Raw genomic sequence first — 25,466 nt, 5'->3', positions numbered from 1 at the left:
AAAGCTACTAATGAGTGACACAATTTACATTGTTGCTTTTGTGCTGTATCTGCTTTATATCTGCACAGTTTTTTTGAATTCTTCTGGAGAGTAAAATATGTTTTAGTAGTAACTTTTGTGGTATAGCTGCAATGAGACTGCCTTTTCCGTAGCACAACAATACGTTACAGCACAGTACATTCTTCATCATGGCAATAAGCGTAATAACTAAGATATCTATACGCAAAGCATTTCACTTTTGTGTATCATGAGGTAAGTACATTGACTTCTGCAGAACTTAGCTTTCGGAGGACGACAACTACGACACTTCCACAGAGATTATCTTACAACATGACGCACAGTTTAGCACTACTGTACACGTATTTGAGTGATTAATTTCGCATTTAAAACATTTATTTTTTTAAGATATTTGAAGAACAATGATACAAGGGTTTTCCGTGATATATTTCATTCCATTGCTGTAATCTGTAACACCTGAGGGTATAATTACATTAATCCTCAGGAGGGTACACGCTTACTTTGTGTACCATGTGTTTGGCAAGCACAAGGAGCCCTAGATAATAGGGTATTTGCTAATAGAACTTTTCACATCGGTACCATATTCCTCTAACACAGAATTACACAGCTATCTGATTATTTAACAGAGAAATAAACATTTATTTTACTGCATCAGTGACACATGTTTACGTAATTACACAGTTGGATAACTTCAGACTTATGAAACTGTATTTTGTCTGTACTTTGTGAACTGTTCATATTTTTTTGGAACCATTGTGATACTATGAGAGCTTTGAATGATGTATTTGGTATGACATTATGATTTTTAAAGTACGCTTGAGGTAGATGACACTATTGAAATGAGCAGAGAATTTTTTTAGGTATTGAAATTATTGGAGGAAGCTACGACGATTTTGAGAATTGACTGAGATGTTATGATATTATTACGACGACAATGTGTATTATGCTGTTGGGATATGTTTATGATCAATAAGCTGATGCTATATGAGTTATTTGAGTATGCTATGTATTTATTACGATGAAATATTGAAGTGTCGTCGCAAGATTGACGTGTCGACGATTATGTATATGTGTAATAAGGTAAGGAGTAATGAATAGTGGTTAGGGACTCTGACTTGTGAAAAAGGTTGTTGGAAACCAAGAATCGTACTTTAAGAGTTATGAAATGTGTGTATATTCGTGAATGTATCACAATGCCGGCGAAAATTTTTTGGGCACTGTTATATTTATAGAATTTTGTTTCTACACATTTGTAACGCCAATTCTTGACCTGTGAAATATTTTTATATGAGACTGTCACTGTAGCGGAAACTGCTGTCGTAAATATTTCGGTAAGAAAGGTAAGTGACCGTGACGTAACGCGTTGTGAGCGGCCAGGTGTGCCAGCCGCCTGGAGAAAAAGCCATTAGGCGGAGAAAAAAAAGGCCATTATCCTCGCTATTGACATTCCTTTGTAGAAAGCATCGCAAATACGTCACGCTCATTACTTGGAAAGATACTTACACCGGCACACCTGATTATGACAAGTGTCTTTCTACGAGAATTGAGAGAATTTCTACTAACTTATGAAATACCACATGACTATTGAATGATATTTTTATGCTTCGTTCATAGTTGCTTATTTCATTTGATATCTGTTTTCCAGCTGTGTTGCAGCATTGCTTTTATAAAATAAAATGCATTTGCTAATGTGAACACTTTCTGTCAACAGATCTATTAAATAATAATTTTGTAATCCACATTCTTAAAAAAAGGAGCACTTGGAAAGGAAAGAACAATAAGAAGGGACTAGTAACAGTAACTGCACACATAATTTTCTTTTCAAGTACATGGTAATATTTTTTACAATAAGTTGTTGTGGTGCACCACTTTAATGACATAGATATTAAGATGTGAATAGACATTTCCCTTATCTGTATTGTTGTCTTTAGTGTAATATTTTTTCTGCTTGATCTTTGCCATGCTTAGGTATTAGTTATAGCATTTGCTGCTGCTGTTTGCCAGGCATAGTGCTACTAAATTTCACTTTGTATTATTCTGTTAAGCTAGTTTTACTACTGATTTATTTTTCTTGTTGCTGCACATTGGCTCATATTAGTTGTAATGCTGCATTGCATGGTAATTTAGATTTACTGTAGCTTGCTTTGCAATTTTCCATTTTATTTGTCAGTGCTGTTTGTGTTAATTGTTTTGTGCTGCTGCATTGCCTCGTCCCTTAGTTTAGCATCTGAGCTCAGTAGATTTAAGTTAGCTTAATAGGGGGTAGACTATATAAGAGAATGAGTTATGATGAATTGGAAGAAATGCATTGAGAAGTTATACGAAAAAAGTACAGACAGCAGGTATAGATAGGACCTTTTGGGACTAATGATGAACGAAGGGAGATCTCCAAGAAGTAAAGAAAGTTTTGTTTGCAAAATACTGCAGTACAGCAAACCCTGTCCTTTCCTTTTGTATTATTCCGCTATATGTTTGTGTACCCTTGTGTATTTGTTTTCTTCCTGTCTCTGTGTAGTTTCATAGAATTTTTTCTTCTTCTAATACTAAGCTACATTCACTATGATGAGGAATACTGTTATCCTCAAATATAATTGGCATTAATAATATGTTATTTACCTTGTAAATTAGCTTAGAAATTATTTATTCTGTTTTGTTTTAATGCTTATGTGTAAAGTTGATGTTTCAAAAGTTATTCTGATCTTTTATGTATGTACTCATGTCATAATTCCTGTAACACTGATGTATATGTTATTTCGATTCTTTTGTAAAGCCCCTATTACTACAAATGTTATCTGTATTATTATGTTTTTAATGATGTATTTTGTACCTTTGTTATTGTATTCTTATGTTATAAAATTGTAATTGTCACCAGTTCATCATATTATTACCTTGTAAGTTCCATTTCACTGCACACGTTTCTGTTGGTCATATTATATGGACAATATGTGAGAATTAGGGACTGTTAGTGTTTGCACGTCTGTTAATAATTCAGCAAGGGACTGGATAACAGCATTGCTGGTTCTAAGGACAATACCAAAAACTTTGTGACTGCACAAGTGGTGGTTTATGGACTTGCTATATTGTCCGCAAGACTCTTCGATGGTGATTGTGCACCTGCACAGTTGCAACAGATGGCTGCTGGCCGTCTCTACAAGGACTATAGTGGGTCTGCACCTTTGATGACCCACCAATACCATTATTTCTACAAGGACTACAGTGGGTCTGCGTCTTTGCTGACTCACCAATACCATTATTTCTACAAGGACTACAGTGGGTCTACACCTTTGATGACTCACCAGTACCATTATTTCTACAAGGACTGCAGTGGGTCTGCACCTCTGGTGGCCCACCAATACCGTAATCTCTACCAGGACTACAGTGGGTCTGCTCTGTGATGACCTACCCACCAATACTCTTCAAAACGTCGACTGACTCCGCTGTGGGTTTGCTCTGTTGTGGCGCATTACCTGTCTGCATGTCGAGAGTCAGCACTGTCTTTCCGTTGGAAGGTCAACACTACTTCTTCAAGACTGCATGGAAATCCACTACTTCTGTGTGCATTTTCATTTACTGCTCAGACTTTGAGAAAAACACTGCAATTTTACTGTGACGAATGATGAGGACTGTCTTTATGGACTGTGAGAAAATTTTAGCTTTTGACCAACGTTGTATCAATAAGTGTGTGCATTTGATATCTTTGTTATTGTAATTATGAAAAATTTTATCAAATCATTATTGGCCACTGACCAAAACAATTTGTAAAATTTTTTGTGGGGAGCATGGGGGCTATGTAAGTAGGCTGTTTATGTTTTCTTATTGGTAACGCCACGTAGCGCTCTATATGAAAAATCACTGGCTGTGCTGTGTGCAGTCTGTGGGTAGTTTGCATTGTTGTCTGCCATTGTAGTGTTGGGCAGCGGCAGCTGGATGTGAACAGCGCGTAGCGTTGCGCAGTTGGAGGTGAGCCGCCAGCAGTGGTGGATGTGGGGAGAGAGATGGCGGAGTTTGGAAATTTGTAAGATATACAATGATCTGTTATGTATATTATGATTTTTCAACACTATTAAGGTAAATACAGTGTTTGTTCTCTATTAAAATCTTTAATTTGCTAACTATGCCTATCAGTAGTTAGTGCCTTCCGTAGTTTGAATCTTTTATTTAGCTGGCAGTAGTGGCGCTCGTTGTATTGCAGTAGTTCGAGTAACCAAGATTTTTGTGAGGTAAGTGATTGGTGAAACGTATAGGTTAATAATAGACAGGGCCATTCTTTTGTAGGGATTATTGAAAGTCAGATTGCATTGCGCTAACCAAATATCGTGTGTCAGTTAAAGCACAGTTATGTATAATTGTCAAAGGGGACGTTTCACAGTATTCTATACTCATCTCATTGTAAATCCTTGTCTTCCTTCCAATTCACCTCACTGACCCTACTATATCTTGATTCAGCCTTTGGATTTCCCTCTTCGGATTTTCTAGTTTCTCTTCCACTTCAAGCTTCTGACATTGCACTCCCTTAAATTACTCTTTCGTTGGTCACCCAATTTTTTTACTCATGCTAACCCCCCTCCCACCCATCCCTCCTTATGGCTGTCCCCTCTAGGAGGTCTGAATGGGGGGACTATTCAGGAATCTTTTGCTAATGGAGAGATCAAGATGACATTGTTGAATTACAGGCCGTAAGTCCTGTGGATACACATTGTGTGTGTTTAATGCAGTGGCTTCCATTGCCTTCTGTATCCTCATATCCTCATACTGTTGATTATTGCTAATTCTTCCACCTTTACTGGCAAAAATGGTACAAATGGCTCTGAGCACTATGGGACTTAACTTCTCAGGTCATCAGTCCCCTATAACTTAGAACTACTTAAACCTAACTAACCTAAGGACATCACACACATCCATGCCCGAGGCAGGATTCGAACCTGCGTCCGTAGCGGTCGCGCGGTTCCAGACTGTAGCGCCTTTACAGGCAGTTTCCCACCCCCAAGGAAAAGAGAGTGCCCTGAAGCTTTGTCCGCTCCTCCGCCCTCTTTGACAAGGCCGTTGGTAGAATGAGTATGACTCCTTATACCGGAAGTCTTCGGCCGCCAAAGCTGATTATTTATAAATATTTAGGCGGTGGTGGGCTACGAAGGGGTTGGGACATTTGTGAGGAGCGACAGTTGTGAGGAGACACGGCCGAACAGGTACTGGGTGGTCTACAGGGACACCAAACAGGTAGCGCACCGCAGTTCAGTACTGGATGGAATTCACAAGAAACTACTTAGTTGTAGACGAAGGCAGCCATACATGTAATCCGCACGTCGCGGCTAAAGTAGTGCGGAAACACGTGACAAACGCCAAAAGGCGTGCAAAAGAAACGGACACTGCAATTTCTTCTGTTTACGCCGAAGTAGGGCCGATGTTCAATCAAGGATACTACATCGTCACATCACTGCCGTCTCACAGGATTGCAAAACGATCGCTGCAAATCAGGCAAAAAAGCATGGGATCTACACAAGATCTGACCGATACTGCAGGAATATTTCTGCAAGAACATCATTTGCTAATGAATGATGGGAGCAAATTTTTACTTGCAGATGACGACAAAGGACCAAAGAATAGGATTTTGGTGTTCGCCAGCGATAGGGGAAAATCCTGTTTAATAGACTGCAATTCGTTCTTTGTCGATGGAACGTGCACAAGCTCCAGCTAGCAGTTTGGACAGTTATTTATTGTTCATACTGATATTTCTAGTTCTGAGGAGGAAACAAACACAGTTCCAACCGTGTACGCCTTGCTATCCAATAAAAAGCGAGAAACGTACGATCGCTTTTCTCACAGCTGTTAAGAGCAACGTACCTGGATGGAATCCTATAGCTATCATGATGGATTCTGAAGGTGCCATCATCCAATCAGTAGCACATTTGTTTCCCGATGCGAAGATTAATGGTTGCAACGACCATTTCAATCAGTGCTTGTGGAGACAAGGGCAGAATTGCGACCTTGTTGCTGGCTACAAGGAAAACGAAGAAATTAGTTTTCACGTAAGATTATGTTCCGCTTTGGCTCACATTCCCCTGGACATGTCAGATCATGGGTGGCTGTGCATTCAGGAGAGCTCGCCAGATAATGAAAAACTGCAGGATTTTTACGACTATTTTGTTGAACAGTGGCTGGATAATGAAGACATGCCAAGGGATATGTGGAACTACGCAGGAAGGCGTCACCGCACCAATAATGTTTCAGAAGGATGGAATCGGAGGATAAATACATTAATTTCGAAGGTTCATCCAAATGTTTGCTCCTTAGTAAAAATTCTCAGAGAGGACGCAGAATATCGTGGGCACCAATATCACCGACTAGTTTTAAATCTAGGAGGGAAAAGAAGAAAGAAGTTCGCAATTAGACGAGATAGTTTCTAAGGCCCTTACAAGACTCCAAGTTGACGGCAATATAAAATCAGTTCTTACTTGCGTGGCCTGTGAACAGAAATTACAATGAAAAGAAAATGGCTGAAGCTACAGCAACACTTGTAAATATTGTAAAGGGGTTCTGTTCACGCCGATCGCCCTATTGTAAAAATTGTAAATAAATAATCATCCAGTAAATATTGTAAATAAATATAATGGGAGACGAAGAGACACTACCTCCTCGTAGTGTTCCCTGGAAACGACACAAAGTCGGCTAAATGTCTCTTGCAAATTGTAAAAGATTCACTAATGAACCCTGAAAAGCCATAGCTTTTCTAACAGTCACAATCAGCATTTTTCTGTAGAGAATTTTAGAAACAATGTCTGTTTGAGTGGACGATGAATAGATCTTGTTTCAATACATAAATTGCATTCCTTAACGCTAATTGTTAGCAGGACTCACATTAGACCTCAGTACACTTCCCTGCGTGGTACTGGAAAATTGAGGTTTATTTCGAAATAATTAAAGAAAAAAGTTTCTACTGAGAAACAAATTCTTTAGTTGGCTCCTCTTAATATATGGTAAAAGGTTGCCACTCCAGTCATATCAAATTTCGGGTGAGGGGTTGAAAGGTGGAAAACATTTTAGGTTTCTATAGTTTCTGTGAAATACATCGTTAAGTATGATGTTTAGCGAAAATTTTGTCCTATGTAAGATTAATCAGAACATAAATTCCAATGAAAAAGGTCTTACGCATAACTGTGCTGCAACTAATGGTTGACATGATATCGTGGGGGCAAAATCATCTCCGATTTATAATTTGACTAAGGCCACTCTTCCTTGCCCAAAAAAATTCTGAAATAATGTAACCTGGCTGCACTGGAGGACTCTGAATGTCCCTCGGCAGCTGCCCGGGCCGGCGCAAGCCGAGCGCTTCACACCAAGCGAGAGCAGGAAGTGGTCGAGCAGGTAGTGGCGCAGCATTTGCGACACGCCCTGTGCCGGTCCCTCAGTATCCCGGATTTCTCACAAGTGTAGCCACATTCCAGTTTCTCACGAATGTCGCTTCTCACAACTGTCTACAACTCGGTTACGAACGCGGGACTGGGCAAATTTTGATTATTATTCAAAGACACTACCACTAAACCATTTTTAGTGTGTTTCTTTTATAGAAACATTTATTAAAGAAACAATGATGCACATTCCAAATAAATACTAAGTACATATACTAACCATGTACACATGATATACATGAAATGATTAAGATTGTGTTACTGACTAAATTACCAGAAAGAATTAAGTCAATCATCAAGAAAAGTTTTTTTTTAAAGACATTCAAATCTGCACTTTGAATTACATGGGCTCTAATCTTTACAGGAGCATAAATAGCTCTTTATGAAGGATATCACCTAGTTGGGGGGATAGTTTTTATATTAATGTAGACAAGGAAATCGTCTCTGTGAGAGACAGGTTAAGGGTAGAAACTGATCTTTAACCTTGTGAGCTTAGTCATAACAGCTATGAGCATTTCACACAAATATACGGAAGTCACCAAATACAGAACCTGGAAGATTTATGCCCATCGCACATAAAAACATTTTAATAATGATATTAGACAATTCATGAAATACTTGAGAATGCCGGAAAGGAGATATAAAGTTAACTAGCCTTCCACCTACACTTTCTGGACATTAATTGAATGTTAATCTTATGGTTTTAACCAGTCGATAAGGACATTTCATAAAACTGTCAATTTCCAGATTTATTATATAAACCAATAATGCAGCTTAAATTTTTGTTTTTTGTCACTAATAGATACACATAAGTTCTGTACTTAGCTTATAATATTTCAAAAACTAGTCTCTGAAGTAGGCAAAGCACACACGAAAAATATACAGTAAAATTTTAAATAACCTTAAGGTAACAACAATACGTCACTGTCAACACAGTCTTCTTGTTTGTATTAACCAATGCCCATTCCTTCAAATATAATTTTTAACATGTTACTGAACTTTTTCTGGTGATTCGAATACCTTCTAATTTTGTGGTATTCACACAGCATGTGTACCTTGAACTCTATGGTGCTGTCGGATTCTAGTTTGTTAATGACGTAATTAACCAAATTTCCCAGCAACCAGTGCACAGCGTTATTTTTTGTCTGTGGGAAGCAGCGTGCTTCAGGCCTGTGTATCAAAAACAGCGATATATTCTCAAAGGATGACCTTGTATTCAGTGCTGTTTGCTTCCGGATCCAATTACAACTCCTCATGTGACCACTGCAAGTAGTTCTATAAATTATTGTATCAACTAGATGACATTGTTGACATAAATTTATTTCACAGAGTCCGATTGCGTATAGTCTGTCACTACTGCTAACTATATTGTTAACTGTCTTGTACCATGACGTTTTTATATTAGACTTGAGCACATTAGAACTAACGTTTTTCCAAATTTTAGTCCACTCAATGTTTGGAAACTGTCGAACTATTTTGTTCCTTCCTTCGTTTTTTTTTCGTTCCCGCCTTATGGCTCTTGATGTTACGGAATGACCGAACGGTTCTAGGCGCTTCATTCTGGAACCGCGTGATCGCTACGGTCGCAGGTTCGAATCCTGCCTAGGGCATGGATGTGTGTGATGTCCTTACGTTAGTTAAGTTTAAATAGTTCTAAGTTCTAGGGGACTGATGACCTCAGTAGTTAAGTCCCATAGTGCTCAGAGCCATGTGAACCATTTTTTTCTTGATGTTAAGTGTCGTGACTGCCTGATTTCGACACTTACAAAATTAAACTCAACATAGAAAATCCTCACATGCTGTAAACGATTCTTGATATTCTGCATGTCAATCGGGAGAAGCAGGCTTCGAGGTTTAACGATCTCGAAACGTTGGCTGGTTATACTTTCTCTTGAGTCCCGTATTAAATTAACTTGCCTTTTGATAAAAAGTGCAGAGGCTTTAACCGATATATCAGTTAATCCTAGTCGACCATTTTTAGGATCTAAAGTGGCTGCTTTAGCAGGTACTCTGAACACTTCACCTCTCCACAAAAACTTAGTGAATTTGGACATTATTCTCCTCGCTATCATTCTCGGTATTGGAAACAGCTGGGCAATGTAATAAGCTTTAGCAAGGATGCTTCAGTTGATATACTTTGTTCCTTGAACTTGGTTCATATATCGAGTTAAATTCTCTATAATGCCTCCTTGCACATTATCTGCTGCAACTTTCATTTTCATGGGGCATACTGTTAGGGTGATCCCAAGTGTTTTATGTTGTCGGACTAATTTTGCCCACTCGACGCTGATATTATCAAAACCTCTGAGATTTAACATCCTGCTTTTTTTTCGGTTGCATTGGCTCCAGATGCCCTACAGTACGAATCAATCACTGTTGATAGCGTGGATACCTCGCCATTATTCCTTACGATGACCCCTATATTGTCAGCATAGGATCTTATAACTGTGTTATGTGCTGATAATGTTAATCCTTTTAATCTAGCATGGAAACGGCGGAGGAAAGGTTCCAGCGAAATGGCGAAGAGCGACATGGATAGAGGACTTCCTTGAGGATCACCTCGTTGTATTTGCATCGGCCTGCATTGTTAACAATTCACCGCTATTTTAGCATTTATGCCAGTTGCTATGTTCTTAATCAACTGTATGACCCTATCGTTGAAACCTATTTTCTTCAATGTCTGTAAAAGATATTCATGATTTACTACATGGAACGCTTTACAAAAATCTAAAGAAAATAAAGCACACTTTATGTTTGTTACAGAAGTTATTACAATGATATCCCTGAATTCTGCTAGATTTTGAAAACTGGGTCTGCCTTGCGCGCAGTTCTGATGTTGACTAATAATTTTATCTGTAAGGCATGAAATTATCTTGTTTACTATTCTAGCTATTAATTTATAATCACAATTCAGCAGTGAAATGTGACGAAAATTATTTACATCTTTGTTTCCATTATTTTTTTTGCACCAGAACAATTTTACTCTCCTTAAACTCAACCGGAATCATTTTACCCTGAATAACCTCATTTACAATGTTCGTGATTTTTGCAACTAGTATTGGCCAGTAACGGATGTAAAACTCTGCTGGCAGACCATCCGGTCCCGAGGATTTTTTTGTGGTGAGGCGCACAGAGTCTCATACACATCCTCTTCACTGACAACCTAGAGAAAATTTTGGTTGTCATTTTCTGCCAGCTGAGGGGTTAGGATGTCAAGGAATTCTTCCAAGGAAGCATCACTACTTTGATGTACAGAATATAGCTCGCCATAATAACGATAAGTCTCGTCCATTATACCCTGCTGGGTTCTGAGAATCGTACCGTGTTTTGTTCGAATTTCATCAATAAAAGTCCTTCTCCCGTTTTTCGTATGCTTCACTAAATAATACAGGGAAGCAGTTTCATCTTGTGACACCGAATTTGCCCTCGATTTTATTTTCAACCCTTCCATTTGACTTGTCTTGATATTAAGTAACTTGGCTTTGATTTTTTTGATGTCTGCTATCCGACGTCAGGAACCTGCTGAGACTTCATCATATAGATCTTTCTAAACGGAATAGTTATATTCTATAATGCATTTCATTTCTCTTGCGCTCCGCGCACTGTATTGAATAACAACCTTCCTCAACTTTGGCTTCGCCATTTTAACCCACCAGTCGATAGCAGTGGCTTATCTACTACGAGCCCGCAGGCATATTCTCCATGTTTATTTAATCAGGTCTTCTAAATCATGGTTTACTAACAAGGAAGTATTTAAATTCCACTGATTCTTGAATTGTCGAACTGGCTGTCTTGTTAGATTTATGCAAGCTAAGACACATGAATGGCCTGAAAAGTACGTAGGAATGGTTTCTACTTTTGTCATGGAAGTTTCAAGACTTTTAGAAATATATAATCTATCAATCCTGCTACGTGATGTTGCCGTGACGTAAGTGAACTCAAGAATGGAGGGGTATTTGCTTTCCTATATGTACAGTCGAGGACAAAACGAGCGAGACCCCCCGCCTTTTCGTTATGCTGACCCGCACAGCTCTAAAGTCTGCTACGTAGCAAAACAGGCAAGGCGACGAACAGCTACCAACATACTATGTGCAGGCGTGAAATTGAAAAACTATCCGAACTTTACAATGAAATGAATACCGTTAGCTGCATACAGGCGTTGATATAAGTCAACGGGGACAGTTGAAAATGTGTGCTCCAACCGGGTCTCGAACCTGGGATCTCCTGCTTGCATGGCATATGCTCTATCCATCTTTTTCTTCGTTTTGTTCGATATAGTTCGTTGCGTTTGGTCTGGGCGGAGGTCACAAGACATCCGTTCAAGTTTATTGAACGCTGAGTTACAGTGCCGGCAAATAGACAATGAGACATGACCGAAAGAAGAGATACCATCTTCATATATGTATAGTTAAGGCTCACCGGCCATTTGACCATCTTCTTCTGTTTAGATGCACAAACGGTGCCCGAACTCTTACGGAAATCGACAGTAAAGCCGCGAGTAATGAGTATAATGGGCAAGGACACTATGAATATAGTGCGGGGCAATAAGTTGTGAATGTGGGTCTCACGGGCGGCGTGCCAGAGATAAGTCCCTGCAGTCGCACTATCCTCTGTGTCCTCTGTGGCTCAGATGGATAGAGCGCCTGCCATGTAAGCAGGAGATCCCGGGATCGCGGCACACATTTATTATTTATTATCGAAAGAACAAAATACTGTTATTAGCGAGTAAATTTAGTAGCTTGCCTGCGTGGGTTAGCCGTGCGTTCAATCAGCGTCATATCGCGGACGGTGCGGCTGCTTGCGGCGTCAGTTCGAATCCTTCTCCGGGCATGGATATGTGTTAGTTTAGGTAGGTTTAAGTAGTTCTACGTCCAGGGGACTGATGACCTAAGCAGTTTGGTCGCATAGTTCTTAGAGCCATTTTTTGACCTTTCGCGTAAATTTTCTTTACATAAACGGCCGTAGATTAAGACTGCGTTGACATAGAAGATCACTTTCTTACACCACCAAGGGGCCGTTTACCGCAGGAAGTGCGATACATTTCCGCTTATTATGTCTACCCGTACTCGAGGTAAACGCGTTTTAAGGGTTGGGTGGACAGATAGACGGTCAAGAAAGTGAGACTAGTAGGGTTCCATTTTTACCGATTTAGGTAACGAAATCCTAACAACGAAAATAGCTACGACAGTTACTAAAGATGAGGGCCGAGGAAGTAATTCTCCCTACTCTTTATTTGAAATGTTCTAGTTGCAACCGATATATCAGCATATTACTCGTAGCTACACTTTCGATCCAAATCACGTTTACAGGAATGCAAATAAAATCCATTTGCCTATACACATGGTAATTCATATCCCATATCCTAGTATTAATGTCACTGCGTTTTAGAAGTGCGAGCATTCCCATTGCTAGCTAGTTTAAGAAACACTTCGGCTAATGAACGTTTTCTGGCTGTGGCGAGTCTAACGGAGAATTCGAAACATTGTAGAATATATTTGGCAGCTATGTAGCCGTTTATTTCCAGGGGTAGTGCAGAATCATTCTACTAAATTTACTCGCTAATAAATTTTGTAATTTCGATAGACATCCCGAATGATTGTCACATAAACGGTGACATGAAGGTAGAAAATTCATGTTTTGAGTCCATAAATCTCTGTGCAACGGAAACCGCAGATCATTTTTTCCATTTTCCTTGCGAAATTGCCGGCTTATTCATGTTATTGTTGTTGTTGTGGTCTTCAGTCCTGAGACTGGTTTGATGCAGCTCTCTATGCTACTCTATCCTGTGCAAGCTTCTTCATCTCCCAGTACCTACTGAAACCTACATCCTTCTGAATCTGCTTAGTGTATTCATCTCTTGGTCTCCCTCTACGATTTTTCCCTCCACGCTGCCCTCCAATACTAAACTGGTGATCCCTTGATGCCTCAGAACATGTCCTACCAACCGATCCCTTCTTCTGGTCAAGTTGTGCCACAAACTCCTCTTCTCCCCAATCCTATTCAGTACCTCCTCATTAGTTATGTGATCTACCCATCTAATCTTCAGCATTCAGCATTTCGAAAGCTTCTATTCTCTTCTTGTCCAAACTATTTACCGTCCATGTTTCACTTCCATACATGGCTACACTCCATACAAATACTTTCAGAAAAGACTTCCTGACACTTAAATCTATACTCGATGTTAACAAATTTCTCTTCTTCAGAAACGCTTTCCTTGCCATTGCCAGTCTACATTTTATATCCTGAATGAGATTTTCACTCTGCAGCGGAGTGTGCGCTGATATGAAACTTCCTGGCAGATTAAAACTGTGTGCCCGACCGAGACTCGAACTCGGGACCTTTGCCTTTCGCGGGCAAGTGCTCTACCAACTGAGCTACCGAAGCACGACTCACGCCCGGTACTCACAGCTTTACTTCTGCCAGTACCTCGTCTCCTACCTTCCAAACTTTACAGAAGCTCTCCTGCGAACCTTGCAGAACTAGCACTCCTGAAAGAAAGGATATAGCGGAGACATGGCTTAGCCACAGCCTGGGGGATGTTTCCAGAATGAGATTTTCACTCTGCAGCGGAGTGTGCGCTGATATGAAACTTCCTGGCAGATTAAAACTGTGTGCCCGACCGAGACTCGAACTCGGGACCTTTGCCTTTGGCGGGCAAGTGCTCTACCAACTGAGCTACCGAAGCACGACTCACGCCCGGTACTCACAGCTTTACTTCTGCCAGTACCTCGTCTCCTACCTTCCAAACTTTAACAGAAGCTCTCCTGCGAACCTTGCAGAACTAGCACTCCTGAAAGAAAGGATATGGCGGAGACATGGCTTAGCCACAGCCTGGGGGATGTTTCCAGAATGAGATTTTCACTCTGCAGCGGAGTGTGCGCTGATATGAAACTTCCTGGCAGATTAAAACTGTGTGCCCGACCGAGACTCGAACTCGGGACCTTTCCTTTCGCGGGCAAGTGCTCTACCAACTGAGCTACCGAAGCACGACTCACGCCCGGTACTCACAGCTTTACTTCTGCCAGTACCTCGTCTCCTACCTTCCAAACTTTACAGAAGCTCTCCTGCGAACCTTGCAGAACTAGCACTCCTGAAAGAAAGGATATGCGGAGACATGGCTTAGCCACAGCCTGGGGGATGTTTCCAGAATGAGATTTTCACTCTGCAGCGGAGTGTGCGCTGATATGAAACTTCCTGGCAGATTAAAACTGTGTGCCCGACCGAGACTCGAACTCGGGACCTTTGCCTTTCGCGGGCAAGTGCTCTACCAACTGAGCTACCGAAGCACGACTCACGCCCGGTACTCACAGCTTTACTTCTGCCAGTACCTCGTCTCCTACCTTCCAAACTATACAGAAGCTCTCCTGCGAACCTTGCAGAACTAGCACTCCTGAAAGAAAGGATATTGCGGAGACATGGCTTAGCCACAGCCTGGGGGATGTTTCCAGAATGAGATTTTCACTCTGCAGCGGAGTGTGCGCTGATATGAAACTTCCTGGCAGATTAAAACTGTGTGCCCGACCGAGACTCGAACTCGGGACCTTTGCCTTTCGCGGGCAAGTGCTCTACCAACTGAGCTACCGAAGCACGACTCACGCCCGGTACTCACAGCTTTACTTCTGCCAGTACCTCGTCTCCTACCTTCCAAACTTTACAGAAACTCTCCTGCGAACCTTGCAGAACTATCACTCCTGAAAGAAAGGATATTGCGGAGACATGGCTTAGCCACAGCCTGGGGGATGTTTCCAGAATGAGATTTTCACTCTGCAGCGGAGTGTGCGCTGATATGAAACTTCCTGGCAGATTAAAACTGTGTGCCCGACCGAGACTCGAACTCGGGATCTTTGCCTTACGCGGGCAAGTGCTCTACCAACTGAGCTACCGAAGCACGACTCACGCCCGGTACTCACAGCTTTACTTCTGCCAGTACCTCGTCTCCTACCTTCCAAACTTTACAGAAGCTCTCCTGCGAACCTTGCAGAACTAGCACTCCTGAAAGAAAGGAGTTCGAGTCTCGGTCGGGCACACAGTTTTAATCTGCCAGGAAGTTTCATTTTATATCCTCTCTACTTCGACCATCATCAGTTATTTTGCTCCCCAAATAGCAAAACTCCTTTACTACTTTAAGTGTCTCATTTCCTAATCTAATTCCCTCAGCATCACCCGACTTAATTCGACTACATTCCATGATCCTCGTTTTGCTTTTGCTGATGTTCATCTTATATCGTCCTTTCAAGACACTGTCCATTCCGTTCAACTGCTCTTCCAAATCCTTTGCTGTCTCTGACAGAATTACAATGTCATCGGCGAACCTCAAAGTTTTTATTTCTTCTCCATGGATTTTGATACGTACTCCGAATTTTTCTTTTGTTACCTTTACTGCTTGCTCAATATACAGATTGAATAACATCGGGGAGAGGCTACAACCCTGTCTTACTCCCTTCCCAACCACTGCTTCCCTTTCATGTCCCTCGACTCTTATAACTGCCATCTGGTTTCTGTACAAATTGTAAATAGCCTTTCGCTCCCTGTATTTTACCCCTGCCACCTTTAGAATTTGAAAGAGAGTATTCCAGTCAACATTGTCAAAAGCTTTCACTAAGTCTACAAATGCTAGAAACGTAGGTTTGCCTTTCCTTAATCTTTCTTCTAAGATAAGTCGTACGGTCAGTATTGGCTTATTCATGTCTGGGGTAATAATAGAGGGCTGTTTGCCTGGTTTGTCTGCTAGCGTAGTGAAAGGTGTTTGCTACTGCAAGGGAGGTCTGGTTTATTTTCGGTTCTAATCTTGATGGAGGCAGATAGACTATCAGTAAAGCGATTTTAGGAAATTCTCTCGTCCCCAATACGTTTCATTGCTACCTTTATTCTTTACCGGCGCCCTGTGGATGTAATTATGAAAATTTTGTAGAATTTCGTACTTGTTACTGCCTACTTTTTCCGCTTTTTCCGCTTCTGTCAATAACTGAACTAACTTAATTGTGGCACTGAATGATTTTTAACGGAATTCCGTTATGAATCTTCACGCATTGCTAAATTTGCACACTTGCATGGTAGGTCAGTAACGGTAATCCAGTATGACTCGTCTGAACGTTGACACAGGCCGTTTCGCGGCCGAATGCGCACAATATTTTGCTAATTCGTAACGATGTGGGTTACTTTGTCTTACTAAAATAGTTATGTTATCTGGATAAGTTGAAATTTATTTTTGTTAGTACAGTTCATACTAATTAGCGCTTCTTCTTTCAGTTATATCTTATATTTACGTGTCGTGTTTAACACACTAATCAACATTAATATAGTCTTACACAAGATTGGAAGCAGTGTGACAAAGTACGGATAGTTTTTCAATTTCACGCCTGCGCATAGTATATTGGTATCACTTCGGCGCCTTGCCTGTTATGCCGTGTAGCAGACTTTAAAGCTGTGCGGAACAGTATAACGAAAAGGGGAGGAGACTCGCTCGTTTTGTCCACGACTGTACTTTAATTTCTAAACCAGTAACTAGTTGTTTCAGTTCACTTGGGAAATTAAAATTAGGTAACTGATCTTTTCGATTTCAAACACAATTAATATCACCTCCAAGTAATAACCGTCTTGGAGTTTTCCTTAATAAGCATGTCAGGTTATCTCTGAAGAAACGTGCCCTGTCAGCTCGGTGCGTACTTCCTGAAGGGGAATACAGGTTGATGATAGTCACATCGTAGATATTTAGTCCTATTCCCCTTCCGGATTCCAGTCGTTCCACCTTGCTTACTGTAATCCCTTCCCTCGCCAAAAAAGCTGTTCCAACACTTGTTTCGGGAGACACATTAATGTAACTGACAAAACCGGGAATTACTAAATCCGAAATTAGAACTTCTTGTGACCGGGCAATATCAGTCGCGGATTCGTAGAAAAATTCCTTAACGGCACATAATTTCAAACCTGACGTAATATTATTTATGTTATTAGTGGTGACAGAATAGGATGTAGTTGAAACTTCCTGGCAGATTAAAACTGTATGCCCGACCGAGACTCGAACTCGGGACCTTTGCCTTTCGCGGGCAAGTGCTCTACCAACTGAGCTACCGAAGCACGACTCACGCCCGGTACTCACAGCTTTACTTGGAAGATAGGAGACGAGGTACTGGTGGAAGTAAAGCTGTGAGTACCGGGCGTGAGTCGTGCTTCGGTAGCTCAGTTGGTAGAGCACTTGCCCGCGAAAGGGAAAGGTCCCGAGTTCGAGTCTCGGTCGGGCACACAGTTTTAATCTGCCAGGAAGTTTCATATCAGCGCACACTCACCTGCAGAGGGAAAATCTCACTCTGGAAACGTCCCCCAGGCTGTGGCTAAGCCATGTCTCCGCAATATCCTTTCTTTCAGGAGTGCTAGTTCTGCATGGTTCGCAGGAGAACTTCTGTAAAGTTTGGAAGGTAGGAGACGAGATACTGGCAGAAGTAAAGCTGTGAGTACCGGCCGTGAGTCGTGCTTCGGTAGCTCAGTTGGTAGAGCACTTGCCCACGAAAGGCAAAGGTCCCGAGTTCGAGTCTCGGTCGGGCACACAGTTTTAATCTGCCAGTAAGTTTCATATCAGCGCACACTCCACTGCAGAGTGAAAATCTCATTCTGGTAAGATGTAGTTGTTTTGATGAACTAATTTAGTTTCCTGTGGTTCAGGGTTCAGTTAAGCCGTAACAGTTTGCTCGGAAGGCTAACATGGAATAACTTCACTCAGTTTATTACTAGCTGTTTCGGTTTTTTTTTTTTTTTTTTTTTTTTTTTTTTTTTTTTTTTACTTCTGATGTTTTCTCTTGTACCGCAAGCAGACTGATTTCCATGGTAAACTTCCTGATTTTTCCTCCAGTGATTCGTGTATGGCCGTTTCGGACCGAACATTCTTTGGGCTTTGGTCGCCCTTTCTGAATTTTCCCTTCCCTTCGTTACTAGCTACATTCTCATTTGGTTGCGTCGCAATTTTACTTCGCAGCTCATCTGGTGCAGCAACAGACACTTTCGCTATTTCTGTTGCTGGCGTCTACCCTGAGGTATTGACTGTGATTTCAGTTCAGTCAATACTTCCTCGTTCTTTATTAGTATCACTTACTTCCTGATCGAGGGAAACACATGCAGACGGCAGTTTTGCAACCTCTCCCTGAATTTGTTTATTAACAGATAGCTTCTGATCTTTGCATTCGGCTACTGCACCTGTTGTTTCTTGCAAATTAATACTGATTACACCCCCTTCATTTTCTGGTACCGAATGTGTATTATCTTTCTGGTCATCATTTTCCATTCGCATTTTGCCTTCCGGTTCCTCTGCCTCCTCACCGCACTGTTTATGCTTGCGAAGTGAGGGAGTTGGACAGGACAGTTCATCCTCTAAACGACTATCAGTTGTCTCCAGAAGTCGTTTTTTGGTTACATTTCAGTTTCACGCGTAGAAGTAACAGGGTTTCCCTTTGTTGTTAACGGGGTAAATTGACTGTTATTGTGAAGGGAGACATTAGCTTGACCCGCTGCGTTAACATCCTCAGCCAGTTGATCCGGACTATTCTTCGGTAACAGATCATTTAAGATAAGCTTCTGACGCTGTATCAAATTACTTTTGAGAATAACAGTTCAACGCGGACATTCCTGTCTGAAGTGGCCGGTTTCGTTACATATATGACATGTAGCCTCCTGACCTGTATATACAATTTGTGCCGTATACCCACAAACAGTTATGTAAGACGGAATACCCGTTTTAACGTCCATCTCTACACAGCGGAACCCGATGAAACACAGCAATTTAAAGCGAGGCGACCATCTTTCATTTGTAATTGATTTAACGTCCTCGTAGTTTGAAAGTACTTCTTGAATCTTATCATTTTCAATTTCAGTGGAAAGATAAAAGACACGAACGGTTTTGTAATGAATGTCCGCTCTATAGATGGAAACCTTACTTTTATAACCATTTCTATGCACAAAATCTACTTCATAGTCCCACTTTCGTAACACTTTATCAACAGTCGCAGCACTGATTAACTTGACAAAAACACAGTATTTTTCCTGATCCAGCATCCAGGTATGGACGGTTTCAGAACTGAGACCGATTACCTGTGTAATCCAATCATCTATTTCCAGGGATGTCGGCTGAACAGGTCGGGATTCCTTGTCAAAAGCAAATACCAGAGTATTCTTCCTGAGGTTTGTAGCCATGGTTAATCCAGCGACGCAATTCCGGTTGAACAACCGAAATTCCAATTAGCAGCAGAAAGACCAGAAAGAGCGATCAGATCACAAGGAATATGAACGAACATGGAGATTAAGGGACGGACAGCACTCGGCGAAGCACAAGTACAACGATGTTAATCCAGCAACGCAATGTCGGTTGAAGAACCGAAATTCCAATTAGCAGCAGAAAGACCAGAAAGAGCGATCAGATCACAAGGAATATGAACGAACATGGAGATTAAGGGACGGACAGCACTCGGCGAAGCACAAGTACCACGATGTTAATCCAGCAACGCAATGTCGGTTGAAGAACCGAAATTCCAATTAGCAGCAGAAAGACCAGAAAGAGCGATCAGATCACAAGGAATATGAACGAACATGGAGATTAAGGGACGGACAGCACTCGGCGAAGCACAAGTACCACGATGTTAATCCAGCAACGCAATGTCGGTTGAAGAACCGAAATTCCAATTAGCAGCAGAAAGACCAGAAAGAGCGATCAGATCACAAAGAATATGAACGAAGACGGAGATTAACGGGCGGACAGCACTCGGCGAAGCACAAGTACAGCGACGTAAACACAGAAGTGCAGCGCAGCAGTTAATAGTTAACCCACGTACGCGGAACGACATTCGCAGTGCCGCATTCCATCAGGAAATACATTTCGCCCGCTTTTCCAGCAGATTTCAGCGCAGGTTACTTCACAACGAGGGATCACTTTAGGAATCATACAGTTCGGACACCACACGTGGATGGAAGAGTGCTGAGACTAATAGAAGATGAAGCATAAACAAATTTTCGGATAAATGGAGCTGCCGAAGGCATAAACCAATCTCTTGTGTGGTCATTTCAACACAAACAGTAGGTTTTAGCGTACCATTTGCATTGTGTACAGTAACTTTAACCATACCATTTGCATGGTGTACAGTGGGTGATAATACTAACAAGCCAGGTAACACTCCTGCCAGTAGACTGTAATGTGAAGCCCTCCTTATCAGCGTCTAACACTTAGCATTTTACACTCTCCAGTCACGTTAATGTGACCACCTGTCAGAAGCCAAATCAACGCGCAATGGAAATATTTTAGATCTGGTAGCCACGAACAGACCAGACCTCATCGACGGTGTCAGTGTTGAGACAGGGATTAGTGATCATGATGTTGTCATTACGACTATGGTTACGAAAGTTAAAAAGTCGGTCAAGAAGGCTAGGAGAGTATCCTTGCTAGAAAGAGCAGATAAGCATTTGTTAGCATCCCACTTAGTAAATGAATCGACTTCATTTACTTCCGGTACGATGGACGTGGAAGAAATATGGGCAAATTTTAAACACATTGTAAATCACGCATTGGACAAGGATGTGCCGAAAAAGTGGGTTACGGACGGAAAAGACCCACCGTGGTTTAACAGCGCAATTCTGAGAATGCTCAGGAAGCAAAGGCAGTTGCACTCGCGCTACAAGAAAGATCGGGAGAATGAGGATAGGCGAAAGTTAGTAGAGATTCGTGCTACTGTAAAAAGAGCGATGCGCGAAGCATTCAACCACTATCACCGTCATATCTTAGCAAAAGATCTTGCTGAAAACCCAAGGAAATTCTGGTTTTGCGTAAAATCGGTAAGCTGGTAGAAGGCTTCCATCCAGTCACTCACTAATCAGCCTGGCCTGGCAACGGAAGACAGCAAAACGAAAGCTGAAATTTTAAATTTAGCATTTGAGAAATATTTCACGCAGGAGGATCGTACAAGCATACCGCCGTTTGAATCTCGTACAGATTCCCGTATGAAGGAGATAGTGATAGACGTCCCTGGGGTTGTCTACCAGCTGAATGGGTTGAAAATAAATAAATCGCCAGGTCCTGATGGGATTCCAATTTTACAGAAAGTACTCTACTGCATTGGCTCCTTACTTAGCTTGCATTTATCGTGAATCTCTTGCCCAACGTAAAGTCCCGAGCAACTGGAAAAAAGCGCAGGTGACGCCTGTATATAAGAAAGGTAGAACAACGGATACTCAAAATTACAGACCAATAACCTTAACATCGGTTTGTTGCAGGATTCTCGAACATATTCTCAGTTCGAATATAATGAATTTCCTTGAGACAGAGAAGTTGCTGTCAATGCATCAGAACGGCTTTAGAAAGCATCGCCTCTGCGAAACGCAACTCGCCCTTGTTTCACATGATATCTTGCGAACCTAGGATGAAGGGTATCAGACGGATGCCATATTCCTTGACTTCCGGAAAGCGTTTGACTCGGTGCCCCACTGCAGACTCCTAACTAAGGTACGAGCATATGGGATTGGTTCCCAAGTATGTGAGTGGCTCGAAGACTTCTTAAGTGATAGAACCCAGTACGTTGTCCTCGATGGCGAGTGTTCATGGTAGGTCAGGGAATCATCTGGAGTGCCCCAGGGAAGTGTGGTAGGTCCGCTGTTGTTTTCTATCAACACAAATGTTCTTTTGGATAGGGTGGATAGCAATGTGCGGCTGTTTGCTGATGGTGCTGTGGTGTACGGGAAGGTGTCGTTGTTGAGTGACTGTAGGAGAATACGACTTGGACGGGATTTGTGACTGGTGTAAAGAATGGCAGTTAACTCTAAATATAGATAAATGTAAATTAATGCAGATGAATAGGAAAAAGAATCCTGTAATGTCGGAATACTCCATTAGTAGTGTAGCGCTCGACACAGTCACGTCGATTAAATATTTGAGTGTAACATTGTAGAGTGATAAGAAGTGTAACAGGCATGTAATGGCAGTTGTTGGGAAGGCGGATAGTCGTCTTCGGTTCATTGGTAGAATTTTGGGAAGATGTGGTTCATCTGCAACGGAGACCGCTTCTAAGACACTAATACGAGCTATTCTTGAGTACTGCTCGAGCGTTTGGGATCCCTATAAGGTCGGATTGAGGGAGGACATAGAAGCAATTCAGAGGCGGGCTGCTAGATTTGTTACTTGTAGGTTTGATCATCACGCGAGTGTTAGGGAAATGCTTCAGGAACTCGGGTGGGAGTCTCTAGAGGAAAGGAGGCGTTCTTTTCGTGAATCGCTACTGAGGAAATTTAGAGAAGCAGCATTTGAGGCTGACTGCAGTACAATTTTACTGCCGCCAACTTGTATTTCGCGGAAAGACCACAAAGATAAGATAAGAGAGATTAGGGCTCGTACAGAGGCATATAGGCAGTCATTTTTCCCTCGTTCTGTTTGGGAGTGGAACAGGGAGAGAAGATGCTAGTTGTGGTACGAGGTACCCTCCGCCACGCACCGTATGGTGGATTGCGCAGTATGTATGTAGATGTAGATGTAGATGAAACACCTTCTGCGACACGGATCGTTGCTGTACGTGCAGGAAGAGAGTCAGTGTGGTTCTGGGAGGTACTGACAGGGATGTGCAGCCATGCCGACTCTAGTGCCTTGCCCATCTGCGCCAGACTTCTCTGTTGAGTGCGATAACATCATCCTAGTGCTCTTCGAACCACGTACGTGCACTTGGTGCTGTGTGATACGGTGCATTGTCGTGATGGTAGACGCCATCCAGCCATAGAAAAAGAAAATACTGCATATACATCTACATTTATATTCCGCAAGCCACCTAACGGTGTGTGGCGGAGGACACTTTGCGTGCCACTGTCATTACCTCCCTTTCCTGTTCCAGTCGCGTATGGTTCGCGGGGAGAACGACCACCGGAAAGCCTCCGTGCGCGCTCGCTTCTCTCTAATTTTACATTCGTGATCTCCTCGGGAGATATAAGTAGGGGGAAGCACTATATTCGATACCTCATCCATAAACGCACCCTCTCCAAACCAGGACAGCAAGTTACACCGCGATGCAGAGCGCCTCTCATGCAGAGTCTGCCACTTGAGTTTGCTAAACATATCAGTAACGCTATCACGCTTACCAAATAACCCTGTGACGAAACGTTCCTCTCTTCTTTGGATCTTCTCTATCTCCACTGGCGACCCGACCTGGTACGGATCCCACACTGATGAGCAATATTCAAGTACAGGTAGAAATAGTGTTTTGTAAGCCACCTCCTTTGTTTATGGACTACAGTTTCTAAGGACTCTCCCAATGAATCTCAACCTGGGACCTGCCTTACCAGCAATTAATTTTATATGATCATTCCACTTCAAATCGTTCCGCGCGCATACTCCCAGATATTTTACAGAAGTAACTGCTACCAGTGTTTGTTCCGCTATCATATAATCATACAATAAAGGATCCTTCATTCTATGTATTCGCAATACATTACATTTGTCTATGTGAAGGGTCAGTTGCCACTCTCGGCACCAAGTGCCTATCCGCTGCAGATCTTCCTGCATTTCGACGCAATTTTCTAATGCTGCAACTTCTCTGTATACTACAGCGTCATCCGCGAAAAGCCGCATGGAACTTCCGACACTATCTACTAGGTCATTTATATATAAAGGATGACCCAGCTATCTTGTCCACCCAAAATATCTCTGGAACAATAACAGCTATTGGAAAACGACTTTTACCGGTATCAATGTAGGGCTGGGGCCCATGAATGTACATATTTGGAAACATTCTAAAACGAAATCATGCGTGTTTTTTAACACAAACTTATGTTTTTTTTTAAATGGACCACCTATATTTTTTCTTCAGCAATCCATAGCATGACAAAGCACATACACACTGGCGTTGATTGCATCGCAATATTCCAATTACACCCCGAGATATTGAGACGCGAAGTTGACGCTTGAAACACCCGACATGCGCTGCTAGCGCACGTCCTGAGGCTCAGGCGTGAACCCCATGCTGCCCGTAATCGCGATGTGATTGACATGCGTAATCACACCTCCATACTTATCAAAAGGTCCGAAACGAATAATAGGGTCTGCTGCCATCCTGCATTAACGTCGTACATTCCAGCAGGTATTTATCCCACAGGCTAGGGGTGATGCGGTTCTGTAACATATCTGTGTACCGCAACGTTAGTCACAAAGTTAACTTCGCTTATCGTTAATCCGTTACTAAAAAGGTAATGCTGTTCAACGTTAAAACTTTACTTTACTGTGGATCTAACGCAAGTGACAGTTAATCATTCACTCGTAATAGTAAAATTCATGTTGATGGTTTTAGTGAAACGAGCAAGTTGATTAAATGTTTTACCGTTGTTTAGGTAAAAATGTTTTGATTTGGGAAGTTCAGGCAGGACATAGAAGATGAATGTAAACATGTTTAACCAATTAGTTTTATTATCACATAATTATCAGTGTTATGTTTATCTAATGCGTTAAATGACAATTTGTTGCAAACAAATGTTTCTTAACATCACTGGGTAAAATGGCCCTTTGTAGAAACTTCCACTGTGATACCAGCACTACATACTAAACATAGCGTTCACATCTCATGCTCAAAGTGATGCCCATTGGCTTGCATACATAGGGTCACTCTGCGGATGAAGGATGCCCTACTTCGTGCAACTGTTTCCTCTTTGATGGCTGTACAAGCATCAATGATGCGTTGCTACATGTCCTCTGGTGTTGTTGGTTCATGTTGGTAAACAGCATCCTTCACTGCTCCCCAAAGAAAATAATCCAGCGGTGTAAGGTCCGGAGATCGGGCAGGCCACCTAACTTGGCCACCTCGTCCAATCCACCTACCAGGGAACTTACGGTTCAGAAGTCGTCGTGCTCGTAAGGCGTTATGTGCAGGGCAACCGTCATGCTGATACCACATGACCATTCTCCGGTTCAGAGGTACGGTGTCCAAGAGAACAGGAAGATTGAGTCGTATAAATCTGGAATATTGTCTGCCATTTTGGATGCCATTTATAAAGAAAGGTCCGATAATGTTATCTCCAATAATCCCACACCAAACATTA

At 41.9% G+C, this 25,466-nt stretch overlaps 2 non-coding genes across 2 annotated transcripts; both read right to left on the bottom strand.

Moving 5' to 3' along the window:
- Nucleotides 1–14,035: 14,035 nt before the first annotated feature.
- On the bottom strand, nucleotides 14,036–14,110 carry Trnaw-cca (transfer RNA tryptophan (anticodon CCA)). Its single transcript has one exon. It is a non-coding gene; the product is annotated as a tRNA-Trp (tRNA).
- Nucleotides 14,111–17,427: 3,317 nt separating this feature from the next.
- Nucleotides 17,428–17,502, bottom strand: Trnas-cga (transfer RNA serine (anticodon CGA)). The gene has a single exon. It is a non-coding gene; the product is annotated as a tRNA-Ser (tRNA).
- Between the last annotated feature and the right edge of the window lie 7,964 nt (nucleotides 17,503–25,466).

The sequence above is a fragment of the Schistocerca nitens genome, chromosome 4 (assembly GCF_023898315.1).
Source record: "Schistocerca nitens isolate TAMUIC-IGC-003100 chromosome 4, iqSchNite1.1, whole genome shotgun sequence".
NCBI classification, from domain to species: domain Eukaryota; kingdom Metazoa; phylum Arthropoda; class Insecta; order Orthoptera; family Acrididae; genus Schistocerca; species Schistocerca nitens.
The sequence above is the reverse complement of the archived record's forward strand: the minus strand, read 5'-3'. Positions and strand labels throughout refer to the sequence as shown.